The 21,967-nt window shown below is 39.8% G+C and overlaps 1 pseudogene; it reads right to left on the bottom strand.

Annotated features, from left to right (window-relative positions):
- Positions 1 to 306: 306 nt before the first annotated feature.
- LOC137204025 (nitric oxide synthase-interacting protein pseudogene) lies at positions 307 to 21,549 on the bottom strand (annotated as a pseudogene).
- Positions 21,550 to 21,967: the final 418 nt, after the last annotated feature.

Here is a 21,967-nt window from a genome sequence, read left to right as displayed (position 1 = left end):
TGATTTAAAGTGTATGGGAGGATGTGTGTAGGTTATATGCAAATATTTCGCCACTCTAAATAAGGGACTCAAGCATCTTCAGGTGGATTTTGGTTATAGGGGTCCTGGAACCAATTCCACCTGGCGCCCCGCCCCCGCCCCCCCCCCCCCCCCTCAGGGTTAAGGTAATTTACTCAAGCTAGCTAGCAGTGAACCAGGGCTTGTACTCGGGCAATCTAGTTGCAGAGGTTTTCTCCCTGTCGTCTCGGCCCATTTATTTGGTCTCCAGCACGCTCAGGCCTACATCACCGGCGGCGATTTGATTTCTCATCTTGCAAAGCCGGTAGTGTCCCTCTGCGGCCACCATATCTGGTTAGTGAGCTTCCTTCCGGTCATTGCGTCTATCACGTCCTTCTGAATCAGCTTCTCCACTGCACTCAAATGTGACCGCGGCACCTGGAGGGCTGCAGGACTGCGCAGGCGTGGCGTTGTTGGGTTGTCCTGGTCATGGTGCCTGGCGAACCCCACGTGGTTCACACAGCCTCCCAGCGGCGTGAAGCACAGGGCCGTCAGGGCCGTTGTGCATAGCCGCTGCTACGATGTGGGGCAGGTCACTGTACACGACAGCTTCTCCAGCGTGGTGGCCTTGGCTTCCGGGGTCAGTGACTGGATCCAGAAGCTGGGTAGAACTTTGCCCTTGTCCTTGCTTGCAGGGCTGCGCTTGCTCCCCGGGGTCAGGCATCATTTGAGCGATTCCCCGAGGCAGCCCTGGGCGTGAAGGGGTTGAGGGGTCGGCTCACAATGGCGACCCCCTCCAGGAAGCCCCGCACCTGGTCTTTCACCCCGGCCACTGCCGCTCTTTGTGCTTCGGGCGCCGCAGGTGGCCCAGCAGCTTCTGGCCGGCCTTCATCTAATGGGCGTTCTCCTTTTGGTGCAAAATGTACTCCAGGATTGCTTCACTCATCCAGGAAGCCGTCTGGTGTGATGGTGAGGTTGGGGCAAGGCTGCAGAGTGAGGCCGCAGCAGTCCAAGTCCTGGACGGCATCCCGGCCCAGTCGAACGTTCTGGGTTCCGTAGCCTGAGGCCTCTGTGTCCTCCTTGTTATGGTGAGTGTGCGGGCTCTGCAGTGCTGCTGTTGCAGAGCTGCGTCTTCCTTACAAACGACTCCTTTTTTCTTCCTGGCTTCTTCAGATGTGCCCTTAAACCAGAAAGGAACCAGAGAATTGCGTCTTAGGTTAATTTAGCCAGCTTTCTTTTGACTGGTGTTTTCATGCTATAGCTTTTTCCATCCCTTTACTGTTAACTTATTTATTCTTTATATTAAAAGTTGGTATTTTGTGAATGATGGTTAGTTCTTGGTTTTTACCTTGTTTGACCGTCTCTGTTTTTTACGTTTAGACAATTTACATGTAATATTATTATCGACAGGGTTGGATTTAAATCTACCATCCTGCTAGTCGTTTTCTATTTGTCCCATCTTTGCTTGGATCATCCTCCCCTATTTTCTTGCCTTTGGGGTTAATAGAGTAATTTTTTAAATGCCTTTGTTCTCATAAGCTCACCCTGTGTCCAGATGACCAGACTCTTGTACTTTTAAAAGAGGTGTTTTTCCAAATATGCAAATTATTTGCCTGGATAAAGTGAACTGCAAGAATTTCCTGACGATACTAGTGAAGCTATTTCTCAGGTTGTGGTCTTATCTTTCTGCACGAGGCTCTTCTTGAGCAAACAACTAATGTTATGTTGTCTCAGGTCATCCTAGCTCTCGGCCCAAATAGCTAGGTTTCATTTATTCACAGAGTAGGAGGATGGATAAAGTATGGCATTGTTATACACTTGAATATTATACAGCAGTGAAAACTAATGTAGCAGTGTGAATTAGCATGAACATGATAAATCTCAAAAACAGTGAAAAAAGAAATTGTTAATACCTATAGTATGAAATCACGCCTGTTAATTGGAGAACATGTAAGTGATAAAACTCCACATAAAAACAGAGGAATGATGAAAATAAAATTCAGAAACGTTCCTTGCCCTTTCCTCCATAACACAAAATGAGAGAAGGGTGTCATCAGGGAGAGTCAGAGTGAGAGCTTCCAAAGGTGAGTGGACTAGTCAAGGTTCTTTAGCTTATACTTGTTTAAACTCTGTATGCTATATATTTTTGATTTTTTTTTTTTTTTTTTTTTTTTGTTGCGGTACGTGGGCCTCTCACCGCTGCGGCCTCTCCCGTTGCGGAGCACAGGCTCCGGACACGCAGGCTCAGCGGCCATGGCTCACGGGCCCAGCCGCTCTGCGGCATGTGGGATCCTCCCGGACCGGGGCATGAACCCATGTCCCCTGCATCGGCAGGCGGACTCTCAACAACTGCGCCACCAGGGAAGCCCTATATTTTTGATTTTTAAAGCTATTAATTAAGAAGGCAAAAATGCTAAACTTGTATAGTACTCAAAACATACTCTGTCACCTTCTTCCCTTTTCTATTCAAGTATCACCTGGCATTCAGTCCCCAGCGAATCTGGGCATTTTCCAGTTGCTTCCACATGTTAGCCCTCAGTTTTATCCTGCAAGATAAGGAGAAATTGTTTTTATGACCACTAAAGTTCCTTACAGAAATAGAAGTTTTGGTTTTATAACTCTGTTTGAATCTACCAAATGCAGACTTCTTATTTTCAATTAATTGGAATGTGCTAATGATTTATTTGTGATCCTAAGACTTCAATTAGGTAGAGTCTTAAATAGATTGGGTGTGATTTTCAGGTAGGTGGTAGGAATAAAGGTCAAGAAACACCTCTTTGTTTTAGTGAGTGGGTGGAAATACAAGCCTGCTAACCTTTTTCTTCCTATAAAAAGCTTCCCGTGGAGCTGAAGATTTTTCATGTGTGTCATTTTTGGTGTTCTTCCTGGAAGATTTGCCTTCGTAGGGATTACAGGTTTCAGGATACTGGAAACTAGATTAACTCTCTTTCCTTTAGTGCAGGAATTAATTAGTCTTTGGTTTCTCTGTGTGTAGTCTGCATTTATGTTTGACACAGGAAAGATTTTCACAAGTATCTTTTTGGCAGACTGATTTGCTATGATTTTCCACAAGCCAACATTTCCCATCACAGAGATACTGTTACACCCATTAATCAAAGGCAGCATGTGTCATATATGAAATCTTGTACACACAGCTGTGGGGAGCTGGAGATAATTGTTAATGAACTTCAGTCACTCTGCCAGAGCACACAACCTCTGACCGGCAGGAGCCTTGCTCCCGTTTTCCCTCTCATTCCCCCTTACCCTAAAACCTCACCCAGACCCTTTTCTGAAGACAAGCCACCAGGCCCAGACTGCTCATTTCCTTAAGGATTTGTATTCGCTGGCAAGACAACTTAGAGGCAAGGCTATTGCATCTGACTAGAGCATTACGTCCCCAAAGACACAAGGCCTCCAGAAACCCTCTTCAGATGCTAATATTCACACAAAGTGCCGCTGGCCCCAGCTGGCCTTCACCTGCAGCTCTGACAGGCAAGAGCCTCAGAATGAGGTCCTGGTTTCCATAAAAATAGGAAGGGCACACATGGTAAATGGCAGAGATCTCGCCCAAGCTATAAAATTATTTAAAGTCAGATTCCAGACAGTTAAAACTAATTGCTGTGAACACAAAGCCCAGGCAGCAGTCCCCTTTCTCCTTTTTTTTTTTCCCAGTAATTCGCTTGAGACAGGGTAGCTTGAATCCTCTACTAATGCGCACACCTAAAATTAAACGATGCCACTAAATTTAAGATGCAGCTGTTGTTGTTAATGTTCAAACATGTTTTAAGCACAGGAGAAATGTGCTGTGTGGTAGGGCGAAAATATTAATGGGTCATTTAGAATTGTCCCTCTGTTTCTGTGGTTTTATGGGGGTACCTTGCTTAAATGTAGCATTATTGTTATTATTGCCGGTCTTATGGCTGATTTTCTGTTCCTGCTGGGTATAGTTTGCAGCCTATTATTCTTTTGTAAAACAGATTTGTAAAGGAAAAGACACTTAATCCACCAACATATTCCGGGTGTTGGTAAACAGTACAAACCAGGAGAACTCCTTGCCTTATGGCCTTTTTTGGAACTAGCATAGAGAAGAGCTGTAGAATCCTTTCCCTGTCTATCCTTTCTTTTCACTGGAGATAGTACATAGGATATCACTGGCAGCAGAATGTTGACTAGGTTTCCCTTACCAGATCTCAACATTCTGCTCCCGCTTCTCCAGGTGCTAATTTGTGAGCACCTTTATTTACAGAAAATTATTGGAACATGGGTTCCCTTGCTTTTTAAGTTTAGAGACCCTCTTTGACACTAAAAAATGTATTCATTTAAGATTTCCAGTGCCTTTTAGTTCGTATTGTCTTTGTAGGGGAGCAGAATTTACGACCCTACAATGTGTCTCTTTGGCATATTATTTGAAACTGCTTGTTTTCTAAGATACAGCGGACATGGGAAAAACTGAACACCAAGTAGGAGTTACTCTTTTGTAAGAAACGTTTACATTTGTAAGGGAAACCTCCACTTGTAAGGGTGTCTCCCTCTTGGTACCTGGAAGAGGAGAATGACCAAATCTCTAGAAACTCTTATCAGTGGGGAAGACTCGGACTTAAATTTATGTAACAACCTTACCCTTGTTTACTGGGCTTTTCCTCCCATAACTGACTCATCCTCAGCATCCTCTTTTGTCTTCAGCTGAGGATGGTATTTAAGGTGAGGGCTTCAGCCAGATTGGCCAGTTACTTGGTTTTCCTGGGTCTTTCTCATGTATACATGTTGTTAAACTTTTGTTTGATTTTTTTCCTGTTAAGCTGTCTCATGTCAATTTGATTCTTAGACCAGCCAGAAGAATCTAGAAGGGTAAAGGAAATTTTCTTCCTCCCCAACACCTTGGAATATACATAAGTAATAGGTATTCAGTAACATCTTAAAATGAACTTATATTTAGGTAATCGAAAATGCATGTGTGTGTGTGGGTGTGGGTGTGTGTATGAGAATTGCTGGACATACATGTGCGAGATGTTTATTAGGTCTTCAGACTGTGATTAGTACTTCTATGTGTGGATTCCAGGATGCCTCTCAGAATCCTTATGACCTTTCCAGGAGTCCCCTATCTCCTCTCTTGGTTAAAGAAGTAAGAATCTAGATGGAGAAAACTCTAGGTGGGGAGTCAAGAGGCTAGAGTTTGGTCTATAGTCAGTTGTTTGTACTCCTTTCGGCATTTTAACCTCTCTCTGCTTCTGTCCGCATTGTAAATTACGATGGCTTATACCTGTCATATTCATCTCATGGTTATAGTAAACGTGACATGCAGTTACCCAGTAGCCCCCTAAACCCACTATTCAGGGAGCTACTGTCTACTCAGTTAAGGCTTCCTACTTTGACAGAAGATAATGTACTTACAGGTATTCTCCTATTGAACCAGGTAAGGAAAGCTTTGGGATTCTTAAAAAAAGAGAGAAGAAAATATAATGTTAAAATCAAGAACTGGAGGAAATCTCAAAATACCTTAGAAGTGACAATGTTATTTTCCCTGAAATTCATCAGACCTCAGAAGAAAGATAATTCAGAGAAGAGGAACCAGAACTACTTTTTTTCTTCAACTTGCCTGTAGTCAGAAAACATATGTTGAGCACATGCTTCCTGCCAGGATAGTGCTTGGTTCCTGGCACTCAGAAACAGTTGCATTTAAATCTGCCTGTAGACTAGATAATTCCTACCCAATATTTCCCCTTTGTTCTTGCTCTCTTTCCCTCCCTTCCTTTTTTTGCTCCCATATTTTTCTCGAGGAACAGCTTAACATTTATGAAATTAGAAGTATTAAATTTGACTACTTATTTGTAGATCCAGGTTTTGTAATTTCCAGGATTAATAATGCTCTTGTTAATGTAGTTTAGCCTTGAACATTTTATTCTTTGGGGTTTTATATCATCATCATGCACTAGAAGGAGAATATGTTACTTTGCATGTTAAAATAAAGTTGTTTCCTTATTAACACCAATTTTACTAAGTAAATAAATAGAGAAATAAATAGGAAAAATCCATATCTTCTAGCAGATTCAGCTTAAATTGACTCTTAAATAGCACCTAAAAATAATTTTGGCATCAGTTAATAGCTTTCTTAAGCCAAAAATGTTACCATTATATATTTGCTTTATGCTGATTAACTATTAGTCTTTAATCCAGTGTGCTGTTATTAATACGACCTCGCTTTTTGAGAAACTGAGGGATTCTGTAAAGTTGTAAGTAGATTTTCTCGTTGGTTGGTTGGTAAATTAAATGTTCTTTTCCCTTTGAGATTCCAAAGTTGTTTTACTTCACTTAAGATTGATCTTTAATCAGCTTCTTGTCCCCCAAGTATTTGTAGTTCTGCAGTGGGCAGACTGCAAAACGAGGCAAGCCACTCTAGTTCTTTGTAATAAAGTTTCCAGTGGTTTGGGGGAAAAATGGAAAAATATTAGAGGGGTAAGTCGGTGGTTACTTAGCACTGGCACAAAGGAGTGAATTATACTATAAACAAGAGTTAAATATTTGGTAAATACGGACAACAATATCATTTGCTTAGAGGGAGAAAGCAGTTGGGCTATATATCACGGTGCTCTGTGGCATACTAGTGAAGAGGTTAAAACTTCTTCAGCAATTGTATGGTTAAGTTATAAAGACCACTTCCAGGAACATGGAGTAAATGTTTTTTTTTTTCCTCTATTCTCATATGAAATACAACTAAAAACCCTGGACATTATTGTGGTGTAAGTCCTGAAATTAAGATTCAGTATTATCTGCCTCAGCATCAGAAACCAGGAGGGCCTCAGGGTGATGAAAGAAAGCAAAGAGCTAAATAAATGGAGATTGGAAAACTCAACATAGTAAAGGTTCCAGTTCTTCCCAAATTGATATACAGGTTTAATGCACTTTCTTTTAAAATCCTAACAAGATTTTGGGGGGGTATGTAGAAAAAAAAACATGAAATTTAAATGGAAAGGTAAGGAACTAGAATGGCTAAAACAGTTTTAAGAAAGAAGAATAAAGGGGAAAGAATGTCTACTCAATTAATAATAGCTTAGTGATCAAAGCTACTTGGAGAAGGGATAGACAAGTAAATCAGTGAAACAGAAGAGTTCAAAAATAGACGGAGACAAATAAGCCCAGCTTTGACAAATTTGCAAAAGCCATTCAATAGGGGAAGGATAGCCTTTCCAACAAATGGTACCAGAGCAATTGGACATCCATAAGCAAGAAAACAATCATAAACCTTCAACATCGTACCTTATAAAAATTGAAACCAAAGTGTATCATAAATGTATCATATAAAATGTAAAACTGTAAGAGTGCTTTTCAAAAATATAGGAGAAAATCCTTAGGATCTAGGGTGAAGCAAGGAGTCCTTAGACGTGACACCAGTGGAACTACCCATAAAAAGAAAAATTGGTGTATTGGACTTCATCAAATTAACAACTTTTGCTTTATGAAACGTGCTGTTAAAGGCTGAAAAGAAGCTAAAAATATTTGCTAACCACTATCCAAGATGAGTATCTAAAATATATAAAGGACTCTTAAACCTCAATAGTAAAAACAAACAAATAATTCAATTAGAAAATGGGCGATAGACTTGGAGAGACATTTCTCCAAAGAGGATGTACACATGACACAAAAGCACAAGAAAATATATTTAACATTATTATCCATCAGGTAAATGCAACTTAAAGCCATAATAAGACATAACTACTTACTATTAGAGTTATTGTAATAAAAATTAATGATGCTAACAGGGATGTAGAGAAACTGCGTCATTCATACATTACTGGGAGGAATGTAACAGTATAGCCACTCTGGAGGACAATTTGACGGTTTCTTAAAAAACTAAACATCCAACTACTGTATGATCCAGCAATTGCACTCCTGGATATTTATTCAAGAGAAATAGAAAACTTATGTTTACACAAAAAACTGATAAAAGTTTTCATAGCTTTTTTGGTAATAGCCAGAAACTGGAAACAACCTAACTGTCTTTCAATCGATGAACAATTAAACAAACTGTGGTACATCCATACCATGAAATACTTCTCAACAGTAAAAAGCAACACCCTATTGATACACACAGCAACTTGGATGGATCTCCAGAGAATCATGCTTGGGCCAAAAATCAATCCCAAAGAATTGTACCAGGTATGATTCCATTTATGTAACTTTCTTGAAACGACGAAATTACTGAAACGGAGGGCAGATCAGTGGTTGCCAGAGATTAAAGACAGTGGAGGAAGGGGGAGTAGAGTGTAGAGGGGAATGTGAGGGAAGTGGGTGTGGCTATAAAAGGGCGAGATGAGGAAGCTTTCTTGTGATGGAAATGTTCTGTATCTTGACTGCATTAACGTCAGTATCCTGGTCGTGACATTGTACTAGAGATTCGGAAGATGTCATCATTGGGAGCATCAGGGTAAAGGGGACATGGTATCTCTCTGTACTACTTTTGTAACCAAACTCAGGTTCGGCCACACGCTGCTCATAAGCCAGTCATTTGAGAGGCAAGTGTCAGTAGAAAGGAAAGGTGCTTTGATAAGAAAATCCGGCAATCTGGGGAGATGGTGGACTCGTGTCCAGAGACCAACTCCAAAAATTCTGCTCAGCCATGACAGTTTCTAAAGGGAAACATCAGGGGGAAGAATCTCAGTGAATCATCGAGGCGGGAGGTTGGCTTCTGCATCATTCTCCATTTAGTGCAGACTGGCTGACTTTCTTCACTTGTTATCTTGCCTGCGTGATCTGCCCGCAGGACTACTGAGGGGGCTGTTGCGGGGTGGAGAGCAAGTCAGTTTTTAGCCCCTCAATTCCTCATTCTTCCTTCTTTTTATCTAGGAAAAGAATCAATAGGTTAGACAAGGCATGGTGTGCCTTCAGGAGAGCATAAGTCCAAGTTAGTTTCAATTGTTTAGTGATCTCATTCCTATAATTAAGTTCTTTTAAGGTTAGAGGGGAACAGAAATGGGCAAAGGGGGAAGGGGCGTAAGAGCTGCTTTCACTTTTTCAAACTGCGTAGGAATATGCAATTGTCTCAAAATTAAAATTTTAAGTAACTATAAATATCTGGTTGTATTCTCCTATAATTTTTATATAAACGGCTTTATGATTCCACAAAGATGCCTGTGAAATTGGAGAATGGTTTTCACTATGTCATATTAATCCCAGGTGTACAGTTTCTTCATGATCCCAGTTTGTAATTGTCTTGGGTACCTTTTTAAAATTCATGTTTCTTCTGGTTTCTTAAGGTCAATGCTCTCTTTCTTACAAAGGATAGGCTCTTGTTGAGTCAACAGTGCTTTCAGCGGACACTGCACATTAGAGAAAAGCCAGCAAAGTTCTCCCAGGCTGGGCAGCCTTTCACCTCCACACCCCTGGAATGAGTCTCAGTGGGAAGTAATGCGGCTCATTTGCAACCATCGTTTAATAGTCATAATAAAAAGAATGCTCAGAGGAATGGAGTTGAAAGCCCATTAGTCATATCAGTAAACAACATTCTCCTTTAAAAGGGACCTCCTGTTTTTGCCCGTTAAGTGCAGAGGTTCTGGTAGCTTTTGATTTATCACCTCACATTTTCGGCCTGCCCTTTTCTTTAAATATATAGCACGTTCAAATCCCAAATCAATATGCGTGGTGTTGTATTGAATTTAAGGCGAGCAGCGACAAGAAAAAACATAGTCATGAGACAATTTTTTAACCTTTTATTGAATGACAGTCTTACTAACAGGCTAGAGATAACAAGGTGCAAGTTTTCCTATTTTATTTCTCCTCCGAAGTTTAGCACCAGGAGTTTCAAAGTCACACCCACAGATAAGACCACAAAAGTTTGGCTCAATGAACCCCTGCGATGCCATTTCATGCCTCTATGGCTTTGTTTATTCTGCTTCCCTGGCCTGGATGACTGTTAACCTTTCTCACCTGGCTAACTCAAACCTATCCTTACCTCAATTAAATTACCTCTAATAAATCATTAACCTCTTCCTCCAGGAAGTCTTCCTTGACTGCTTGAGGATGGGGTAGAGGCCTTCCCTGTCTCTTTGTACCCCAGGTAATATGTAATATCAGAGCATTTTTCCATATTGCGTGGAAAATCTCCATTAGGCTAAACACTTTGAAAAGAGGAGCTGTGATTTATCTGTTTATCTAGTTTTCCCCAGTACTTTACACAGTGTGCTCAGTAAATGTTGGAGGAATCTGGGCAGTGGTGAAACATTTACATAGGAGAATTGACAAAAAAGTGGGAGCAAATCACACAAGAAAACCAAATGAGTTTATTAGATTTTTTGTACAGGGAATCTAGTTTGGACACAATGGATAACACAGATGTGGTTTAGTGGGTACTTTCCGTGCCTGAGCTTTTCTGAATGAGGAGAGTGACTTTGATATTTTCATTATTACTGCAGGATTGAAAGTGCCATAAGGACAGAACTCTGTTGCTCCTGCTTTCAGGAATTGGCCGTCGAACAGTGTGTCTTTGCTCCCAACTGTGATTATTTCCTTATATTTTAAGTGATCTATTTGATTACTACAAGTAGAATTGATGACTCAGAGTGTGCACAGGGAATATTTTTTTACAATTTAAATATTCTATGGAAAGATTTTAAGAATTTGTACCTACACTATCCATCAGATTTCATTCTTTTTTCAATGCTGGCATTGTAACTTTAAAAAATGGGTGAAAATTGTAATTTTCATTCATATTATAATTTTCACTCATATTTAAATACGGATTAGAGGTTAGTACCTATCATGGAGTCAGACACACCTGGATTTGAAATGCAGCTCCATAATTGCAAGCTGCATGACCCCAGGAAGTTGATTGAATAGATCTAAGCCTCATCTCTAAAGTGGATTAATAAATGGTACTCACCTTGTAGCAAGGTTGGGGAAATATTCAGATAATGTGTATAAATTGTAAGTACAGTGCCTGACACAGTGCAGTTATTCAATAAGTATTAGCTTTTATTTTTACAAGTACTGTATCAGTCTTCCATTACCAGTGAGGTTGCGTATTTGGCGGTATCTGTTAAAATATTCTCTCTCTGCTTTTCAGTCCTTTCTTTCCAGGCCCTTTATTCAATCATATATTGGAATTAACACTCTCTCTCTTTTTTTTTTAAATTGAGTTCTAAAAGTTTTCCATACATAAAGGATAGCAAATCTTTGTGACGTGTGTATTTTGAGTAGTTTTACCTAATTAGTCCTCTGTCATTTAACGTTATCTGTAATATTTCGCTTTTTACCCCGAAAAGTAATGATCAGTTCTGCTCCCCAAACATTTTGAGCTCTCTGCACTTTCCTACCCTCTTTGCAGTTAAGCACAGTCATATGACTCACTTTAACGTGAGCAATAGCCATTATGTTATTTGTGGGCAAATAAATGCTTCAGCAGCCACTGTGCAACTCCCTCTTCTGCATTGATTGTGGCAGCATGTGATGATGGCAGAGATGGAGATAATGTCAGCCTGCGTCCCCAAGTGACAAAGATGAGTGGCACCTCCTACTTGCAAAATGTGTAAACAAAATAAACCTTTGTTGTATTGAACTCCTAAGATTTGGGGGTTGTGTATTACTGCAGCATAACCTAACCTATCCTTACAGATGCAAGGATATTTTTGCTAGATTTATTATTATTTTTAAAGGTAGTTCCATTTAGCTATGTGTTCCTTAGAAGTACTGCCTTTGGTATTAAATGGATATTATGCTGAGAAAGTCCGGAAAGTCTGTTCTAACTATTGGAGTGCCCAAACATGGACTGAATGGCTTTTTGAGGTAGTAAGTTTCCTGTTTGTGAATAATTTTCAACAGTTATGGCTGTGTGTCAGGAGTGCTGTGTAGTTATTATATGTTATATGAGTGATCAGAATAGTTGACCTTTAAATTTCCTTCCAGCTGTTTGGATATTAAGAGTAATGCAGAGTTACTACTCAAGGAACTCACCATGTACCTTAGTATTTGCAAAGATGAGGTAGAATCTGGGGAAAAGATTCTTCCATCTTTTTCCAAATAATCAATCATAAGTCTGCAGATAAAATAATCCCCAATTTTTAGGATAGATCTAAGTTTCCCTGTATATTAAAGCTCTGTGCTCTTCACAGTTTCTTCAGTGACTCAATTTCACCCAGACGTACAAAATAAGAAACACTGCCTTCTTATACATCTTGAGCAGATTCCTTACTGAGACCATATTTTACTGTTGTTCTTGAGTTGTATAATATGTCAAGACAGGTATACGGGATGTAGAATCCTACAGGCTCTATGAAAGGGGATTGTTTCAAAGAACCAAAATTAAAGTGAAGAGTATTTCTCCCCTACTCTGTCCAGGGCAGCACTTTAAGACATTGACATAGCGGGGTAGGGCAGCATCTGAATCACTAAAAGGTCTCACAGCAGCTTCCTTTCTTCTCCATGCCACCAAATGACCCTTGAGTAAAGAGCAAACTCTCCCATTCAGATGGGCTCCTGGAACTTATTTTCCCCGTGTGATTGCCACCCCCTCCCTTTATTCCTCAGGTTCTTGAGTTTTGGTGGAAAAGATTCAGTAAGTTCAAGGCTAAACAAAGATAATTTGAAGAATTGTATAAAAACACTCTTCCAAACTAATACTTAGGTTCTTTGAAGAGAAGCACCAGAGGATGAGCTATTAAGAAAATGATACCCTCCACATCTTGGCTATTGTAAATAGTGCTGTAATGAACATAGGTGTGCATGTATCTTTTCAAATTAGTGTTTTCATTTTCCTCGGATAAATATTCAGAATTGGGATTGCTGGATTGTATGGTAGTTCTGTTTTTAGTTTTTTGAGGAACCTCAATGCTTTTTTCCATAGTGGCTGCAGCAATTTACATTCCCACCAACAGTGTGCGAGAGTTTCCTTTTCTCCATATTTTCACCAAACCTTGTTGCTTCTTGTCTCTTTGACAATAATCATTCTGACAGGTGTGAGGCGATAGCTCCTTCTGGTTTTGATTTTCATTCCCCTGAAGATTTGTGATATTGAGCACCTTTACATGTACCTGTTGGCTATCTGTATGTCTTTTTTGGAAAAGTGTCTATTTCAGGTCCTCTGTCCATTTTTAAGTTGGGTTATTTGCTTTTTTATATTGAGTTGTATGAATTCTTTATATATTTTGGATATCAATCCCTTGTCAGATATACCATTTGCAAATATTTTAACCCATTCAGTAGGCTACCTTTTCATTTTGTTGGTAATTTCCTTTGTTGTGCAAAAGCTTTTTAGCTTGATGTAGGCCCTTTTATATATTTTTGCTTTCTTTGCTTTGCCTGAGGTGACAGATCCAAAACTATATTGCTAAGGCTGATATCAGAGAGGTTACTGCCTATGTTGTTTTCCAAGATTTTTGTTGTTTCAGGTCTTACATTCATGTCTTAAATCTATTTTGAGTTTAATTTTATATGTGGTTTAAGAAAGTGGTACAGTTTCATTCTTCTGCATATAGCTGTCCCATTTTTCCCAAAACCATTTACTGAATTTCCCCATTGAATATCCTTTCCTCCTTTGTTGTAGATTAATTGACCATATGTGTGTGGGTTTATTTCTGGATTCTCTATTATGTTCTATTGATCTATGTTTCTGTTTTTGTGCCAGTGTCATACTGCTTTGATTACTGTAGCCTTGTAGTATAGTTTGAAGCCTGGGTACGTGTCTGTTGGTTGATGAATGGATGAAAATGATGTGGCATGTATATACAGTGGAATATTACCCAGCCATAAAAATAGTAAAATCTTTCCACTTACAGCAACATGGATGGATCTGGAGGGTAGTATGTTAAGTGAAATAATTCACAGAAAAACAAATACTGTATGATTTCACTTGTATGTGGAATCTCAAAAACAAAACAAGTGAAGAAACAAAACAGGCTCATAGATACAGAGGACAAACTGATAGTTTGTAGAGGCGGGGAAGGTGGGATAGAGGGATGGACAAAATAGGTGAAGCAGATTAAGAGGTATAAACTTCCAGCTATTACAGTAGGTGAGTCACAGGAATGTTATGTATACATAGGGAACATAGTAATATTATAACAGCTTTGTATGGCGATGGGATGGTAACTGGGCTTATTGAGGTGATCATTATATAATGTCTAAAAATATTGAATCGCTCTGTTTTACACCTGAAACTAATAAAAATTAAAAATAAAATAAGCATAGGCATTTATAGCTATCAGTTTTCCTCCACACTTCTTTAGCTGCATCCCATTATGTTTGGGTTTGTTGAGTTTTGTTTTTATTTGTCTCCAAGTATTTTCTGATTTCCTTTGCGATGTCGTCCTTGGTCCCTTTAGGAGTATATTGCTTCATATGCATATGTTTGTGAATTTCTCTAATTTCCTTTTATTATTGATTTCTAATTCTGTTCCATTTGTTCATAGAATACATGGTGTGATTAAATTATTTGAAATATATTTAAAAACCCTAGCCTCATTAAATCATTAAATTTTAGTTAGGATAGTTTCTGTTTTTGTTAATATCACATACTTTTTAAAATGATTTTTTCCTTCATTGTAGTATCTTTTCTTCTCCATCTCTCAGCTTTTTCATCTTTGGCACCCTGGTGTGGGTTGGTGTTTGTTGCGCCTGGAAGATGTGTTGGAGAAAGTGGGAGAGATGTGCAATTGAGTCTTTGGCTACTGTTGAGGTTACAAATATCTGAACTTGTAGCTTTTGTAAAAAATATCCTCTAACTTCTACCTTTTAACAGTGATGTTGGGTGGCTAATTTTATGCACTGGTTTTAAAATCCTAGGAGGAAACGTTCTGAAATAGGTAACATTTTCTTCAAAATCAACCTTGACTCCCATTCTAAATGCAGTTTTTGAAATTTAGGTGTGAAGAATTTCTTAATCTTTCCTCTCTGTCTCCTATCCCATTTTATTACAGTCTCTTGACTGGGTCTGACATGCCCTGTGAGAGCCCCTCTGTTTATCTTCTTCAGAAATTAAACATCTAGTGTTCTGTTGGTGTTGAGAGAGATAATTCCCCACTGATGAAGGGATCTAATGATGTAGCTGCTCTGTAAACACCCTTTAACTCCCTCCTAACCTTCAGAGGCAGTGGGTACCACTATTTCTGGAGGAAGTAAATCGGGTTGGTTATTGATTGGCTCTTTCCATTGCTGGCCTAGAATTTAACTTTTCTAGGGGTTTGTGTCTTAAGTATCTACCTCTTTACTACAGTTTTAGCCGTGTTTTATGGGCAAGAAAAGTGACATATGTGGATTTAAATAGCCTCCTTCTCGTGGAAGTTCTGTAGAGTCTATTTTAACCACAGTGAGACATGGTTATATAACCTTTAACTTTGAGACTGTGATGCGTGTTTTCCTGTTTATCGTAGGGAATATGTTAACTTGTCATATACGTGTTACAGGAAATCAAATTGAGTTTACATCAAACTTGTAATGTTGAATCAAATGATTATAAGTTCACTTCTTATTAACTCAAGAAGTATAAAAACAATCAGATGCTCCTGAACTAAGGAAACAGCACCTGTTCTCCCCTTTCTTCAAGCACAGGGAAAGTCGTTCTAAGTGTTGATTTTAGCAGTAACATTTAAAAACACTATGAAGAATCTTGACTTTATTCTCAGTGTAGTGATTTTTAAACTAACTTCTAATGCTGATTGACTAAGGTTTGCTCTTCTTTGGAAATGAAAGGGAGAATATCTGTTTTTTTGTCCTTGATAAGTTTGTACTTTGATTCGAAAGATAAAAAATAATTATGCAATAGGTATGCAATTAGAAGTAAATTGGATAGCGCAGAAAATAAAATAGTAGCTTTTCATTTATCTGTAATATCCTTAGAACTACGACTGTGTATACTTTGACTCCTATTTTTATGTCCATATTTTTACAGCTTTATTGCTAAAATTTAGATATATAAACTGTATTTTAAAATTATTTTCTTCAGATTGTAAGTCTCTCAAGAAAGGGAAATTATCTTTTGTGTTTTTAATCCTATGACTATCCTAGCACAGTGCTAAGATGGTACCAATTTCTGGGCACTGAATGAAGTTATGGCTAAATTTTATTACCTGGAAACTACCAGGTAAAATATTTAATTATCTAAAGAGATAAACCAAATTTAAGAGAAACAGACAAAAATCAACAAACAACTTTTATTTAAATATTTCATTTAAAAAACAAAACACCTGCTTTCATCTGGTTTCCTAGGAGTTAGTTCAAGGCTCAAAAATCTCTTTCACATCTACACCCGTTGTCCCAATCTGTAAGGAATTTATTCTCAAGATGGAGGCCCTGAGATGCAGTCCCACACAGGAAATAACGTTCTTGTTTTACTTGTGGGCTCTACTTAAAAATGGCAAATTATTTTTGAAAGATTATCTTAAAGTAAATCATCTTTATTTACTGAGCTGTTACTCTTACAAGGCGTTGTGGTGGGTTCTTAGAGAATACAAAAATAAGACATAGTCCCTGTTATTAAGGACTAGAATTAAATTAAAAAACAAAATAGGGCTTCCTTGGTGGCGCAGTGGTTGAGAGTCCGCCTGCCGATGCAGGGGACACGGGTTCGTGCCCCGGTCCGGGAAGATCCCACATGCCGCGGAGCAGCTAGGCCCATGAGCCATGGCCGCTGAGCCTGAGTGTCCAGAGCCTGTGCTCCACAACGGGAGAGGCCACAACAGTGAGAGGCCCGCGTACCGCAAAAAAAAAAAAAGCCACAAATAAAGATTTAACGAACAATTGAAGTGCCACATGAGGATGCTATGTGAGTTCAGGTAAAGAGAGAGATCGTCGGTGTTATTGCTGCTGATGAAGTTAAACATTTATTTAGCGTATGTTAGGTTCAGGGCGCTAATCTGAACACTTTACATGTGTTAACCTCTCTTAATTTTCATAACAAATCCATGTTGTAGATAACTATTATGTCCACTTAAAAAGATTAGGAAACTGATACACAGATAGGTTAAGTAACTTCCATAAGGTCTTGCAACTGGCAACAAAATAAAACCCAGGGTAGCAACATTACAGAACATAATGAGGAGCTGTAATGTAAATTGGAACATTCAAGGTGTTAATCACCAGAAAGAAAAAGAAAATTAGGAAGAGAAATTCAAGTTCATGTAAGTCAAAATTTGAAAGTAAGATTAAACAAAACGAGTTCAGTCTTGTGGGAGCTGAGGTATTATCTAAGTGTAAAATGAACATATAATTTATTTTCCAAATGTAGCCACTTTTGAGAGTGGCAGGGCTACTACTGGATGTGAATGCTCCATGCAAACTGAGACCCATGGTCATCCTGGTTGTGCCCCTTGCCCTCAGATCCTTAACTCTGTTCCAGCTGTGGTAATTGTGTGAGCAGGGCTGGCTCCGCCCCCATCAGGCTGTGGCAAGTGTGGAGGAGAAAAACTAGGCATTAGCTCAGTGTCTGCACTTCAGTGCAATTATCTTTGACAATCTGACCTCCTGAACTTTGGACTTTGCCTTTTTAGAGCTGTTTTGCTTCCTTCACTCTTTGTATTAGTGAAATTCTATGGACACAAACTCTGACCTGCTTCAACTTACACAGTGTACTTGATCACTTGCAGTATGATCAACATATGCACTGTTTGACTTATGGAGCTAGTCAGACTCTTCCTGCAGAGCCAAAATTCTGTCCTTGTATAGTCCTTGCTACTCTTAGCTAGATCTCTTTACCACCTATCAAAGCGATGATTTTTTAATACAGCTTAGTTATGAAACAAAAGTTGGAAACGGTCCTACATGGAGTGAGGACATTTTCCTGGAGATGGGGAATGGGGATTGGAGAGTAGGTTATTAATGGATTTTGAGCAGAAAAATGACAAGATGAAAGTAAAACAATCTGCTGAGATATGTCAGATGGATCACAGTGGGAGACTGAGGACAGCAAAGTGGTCAGGTGGACACATAACTGTCCATAAATAAAGTATTGATAATAGAAGTTAATTACAAGGGGGCAGCAATGGGAACCCAAGAAAAACAGGTGGAAAAAATATTGCAAAAGGAGAATCTTCAGAAGACAACATTCCAAAACCTGGAAAGTAGCCTAGAGTTCTTTGGGTTCAGTGAATCAGTGAATACTCTCGTTGATTCATTTTGTGTTAGATTGGGTGAGGGAGAAAGTGCTAGTGTTTTTTCTTTATGCTCCCACAGACTACATCGTATTAGAATGTATCTTCTATTTTTTTTTTTATGTCTGTCAACCACATTTTACACAGAATCATCTCCTCCAGAGCTAATGGGGCATTCAGCTTTTCATCTTCAAGATGTAGCTCACTGGCTGGCATAGGAAGGGGCTTTAAGTAGTGGTTTTGTCATCTTGGCTAAGGGGGAACTGAATTTCCACGAATTTTCTTCTTCATATAGTTCCAGGTTAGGAACGGGAGAAACTGACATGAGTTTGGGGAGGCAGAAGTGAAGCAGCAGCCATGTCTGCTCTGAAGGTCAGTGGTGCGTGAGCTGGGGTAGCTTACACGTGTTATTGTTCCTCTGCTAATTCACCTTGTTCATCTGACAGCATGTGATAATCAGGTGCCTGTAGAAGCAAGCCTTTGAGTGACCAGGAATCTGGCATGGAATAACTTTAGTGAAAGTAAGGACTATAATGGGGTTAGCTGGTTGCTTTTAAGTGTGCTAGAGAACTTAGGGGAAGAAAATTATGAGCTCAGGGCTTTTAAATTTGCGTTTCAATGTCTGGGAAGAAACCAGGAAGCTCTAAGACCACCCCGAAGAGAACCCTTATCTCCTGTAGCCTCATGGCTGAGATTTCTGAGTGTTAAATCCAAGGTCTAAACCTGTGTCAGGCTGAATTACAGCACAGTTGAATTACCAGTGTCACAGAGTCTCTTATGTTAAAGTTAAGGCATTTGTTTGGAAGGAATGGTATCCTGGAACCTGGATTCATATGTGCAGATTCCAATAAATCTGGGGATATTGGACCCCTAAGTTTTACTGAGCCTCTTTTACCAGCAGAAGCAGGCTTTCTGTCTTCTCTTTCTGGCAGAGGAGGTTAGCATCCCCTTGGCTGAAGAACCTGAAATGGGCCTCGAAGATATGTTCCTTGCCGGGGACTACTGTTCCTTCTCAATCCCAATACATAAACCTTCCATTGCTTCTAGACCTATAACCAAATGCAAGTCCAGACAGTGCCTGAGAGGATAAGGCACACAGTATGACCTATGAGGATGTGCAATATAAAGAAGAATTGCAAGGCTTTGCTGCTTTCTACTGAAAGTAACCTGGGGGAAAATTAGGAATGGATCCTAAGTATATTGGGGGAGCATGGAAGGAATAAACTGTTGGGTTTGGATGGCTTACTAAATGGTAATTCTGGATTCAGTATGTTACTTTGAGCCACTGGGAGTCTCTTTAAAAGTCAGCTTGGTTGTTTGAAAGCTGTACCCCCAAATCTCCTATGAAGTTGAAATGCCAAACTGAAAATGAAATTAAGTAGAAATGCCACAACTTCCTGGTATATTGTAGAGGATGAAATCCAGAAGCTTAGGAAGAGCTGAATGCTGGAGTACATTTCTCAAGTAAGATCTGCTTATCCACCCCCCAGCCATGTTCCCTGGACGGTCCAGAGGACAATTCCTTCACCAAGGCTGCGAGAAAAACAGTTGTGAGGAGAGGTTATTTTTAAAGAGTTCTTTGGTGGAGAGTCTCTGAATTCCTGCCAGTAATAGGAACGAGCTTGGAAGAGGATCTTGAACTTAACACGAGAATGCATGTCAACACATTGATTTCAGCCTGAGCAGAGAAGCCACCCATCTTGTGCCAGACTTCTGACCTACAGAACTGCAAGCTAATAAATGAGTGGTGCTTTAAGCCAATAAATTTGTGGTCATTTGTTATGCAGCAGTGGAAAACTAATACAGGTAGCAAAGGGCAAGTGGAGGCCATTAAAATTCCCTCTCCCTACCAAAATAGTTTAATAATAGTAACAATACCACGTTCCTAAGGGAATTGCAGAATATTGTCATCAACAAGGGCTTGAGAGATGCAGGAGTGGTGATTCCTAATACAACTTTTTGTTTTTAAATTGAAGTATAGCTGGTTTACCATGTTGCGTTAGTTTGAGGTGTACAGCACAGTGATTCAGTTATACATGCATATATTCTTTTTCAGATTCTTTTCCCTTATAGGTTATTATAAAATGTTGAGTATAGTTCCCTGTGCTATACAGTAGGTCCTTGTTATAATACAACTGTTCAATTAACCTTTCTGGCCTGTGATGAAAACAGATGGATCTTGAAGAGTGACAGGAGACTATTGTAAATTTGATTGGATGATGAGCCCAATTGCACCTGTTGGTCCAGATGTGGTTTCATTGCTAGGCAAGTGGATACATCCCATGTCATCTGGTATGCAGCTCTTTATCTGGCAAATGCTGTTTCACCCATACCCATTAGTAAAGACCATTAGGAGTAGTCTTCTTTCAGCTGGAAGGGTCAGCAATACACCTTTACTGTTTTAACTCAGGGCTCTATCAACTCTCAAATCCTGTCATAATCTAGGCGACCAGGACTTGCCTCAGTTCCAGTCCACCAGGCATCACACTCTTCCTTTACATTGATTATATCCTGATACGTGGATCTGATGAGCAGGAAGAAACAAAATCTCTAGTTATTTGATTTAGACATTTAGGAGGTGGAAAATAACCCCCCCACCACCACAAATTCATTGTCACCTAATATTAGTTTCTCATTGCCATTGTAATACATTGCCACAAACTTAGGGGGCTAAAACCAAAACAGGTTTATTATCTCACTGTGCTGGAAGTCAGTGCACCTTGATTACAGGTGCTGTGAGGACTGTGTTCCTTTTGAATACTCCGGTGGAGCATCTGTTTCTTTGCCTTTTCCAGCTTCAGAAGATTGTGTGTAGTTACTGTCCCCTTTCTCCAGTGTCAACACCCACAGTACAGCATCTTTAAAGCTTTCTGCCTCCATCTCTCTCTGATCTTTGCTTTCATTGTCACATCATATCTGACGTGAACCCTCTGTCTCCCTCTTATAAGAACCTTTGTGATTATATTGGATCCATGAGGATAATACTGTGTAATTATCTCAAGGTCCTTACTTTAATCACACTTGCAGTCCTTCTTTTTTTTTTTTTTTGCGGTACGCGGGCCTCTCACTGCTGTGGCCTCTCCCGTTGTGGAGCACAGGCCCCGGACGTGCAGGCTTAGCAGCCATGGCTCACGGGCCCAGCCGCTCCGCGGCATGTGGGATCTTCCTGGACCGGGGCACGAACCCGCGTCCCCTGCATCGGCAGGCGGACTCTCAACCACTGCGCCACCAGGGAAGCCCCTTGCAGTCCTTTTTGACATGTGAACATATTCACAGGTTTGGAGCATTAGGACGTGGACATCTTGGGGAAGACGTTATTTTGTCTACCACATACCTCAATGAAGTTTCTTTGATCTGAGGCTGTCGGGATATCCTTTTCAAAGTGAAGGGCAAATTGCTGCATCTGGTGCTTCCTACCACTAAGAAATATCCGTAGCAATCGATGGGCCTCTTTGTATTCTGGAGGAAACATATGTCTCATTGCGGTATGCTACTACAACCATGTACAAAGTAAGCTGAAAAGCTACCAGTTTTCAATTGGGTTCAGACAAGAAAGAGAAAGAAAAGTCTGTAGTAGGTCCAGCGGGCAATGTGAGCTGTCCTTCCTCCTGGATATATAATCCTTGAGGTGTCACATAGGGATGCCTTTGGAAGGCTTTCACAGGCAAATCACATTGCAGACACTCAAGATTTTGGAACCTCATTATGCTTTTCTCTGCAGATAAAGATAATCATTTTGAGAGACTACTTCTGGCTTGCTATTGGGCCCTGGGAAAGACTGAACACTTGGTCATGGACCACCGAATTTTCATGTGACCTAAGATGCCCATTATTAAATGGATACTGTCTGATCACCATGTATAATCTGGGCATACAGATCAGCACTTTATCATAAAATG

The sequence above is a fragment of the Pseudorca crassidens genome, chromosome 12 (genome assembly GCF_039906515.1).
Source record: "Pseudorca crassidens isolate mPseCra1 chromosome 12, mPseCra1.hap1, whole genome shotgun sequence".
NCBI classification, from domain to species: Eukaryota; Metazoa; Chordata; class Mammalia; order Artiodactyla; family Delphinidae; genus Pseudorca; species Pseudorca crassidens.
This window is presented reverse-complemented; position numbering and strand designations above follow the sequence as displayed.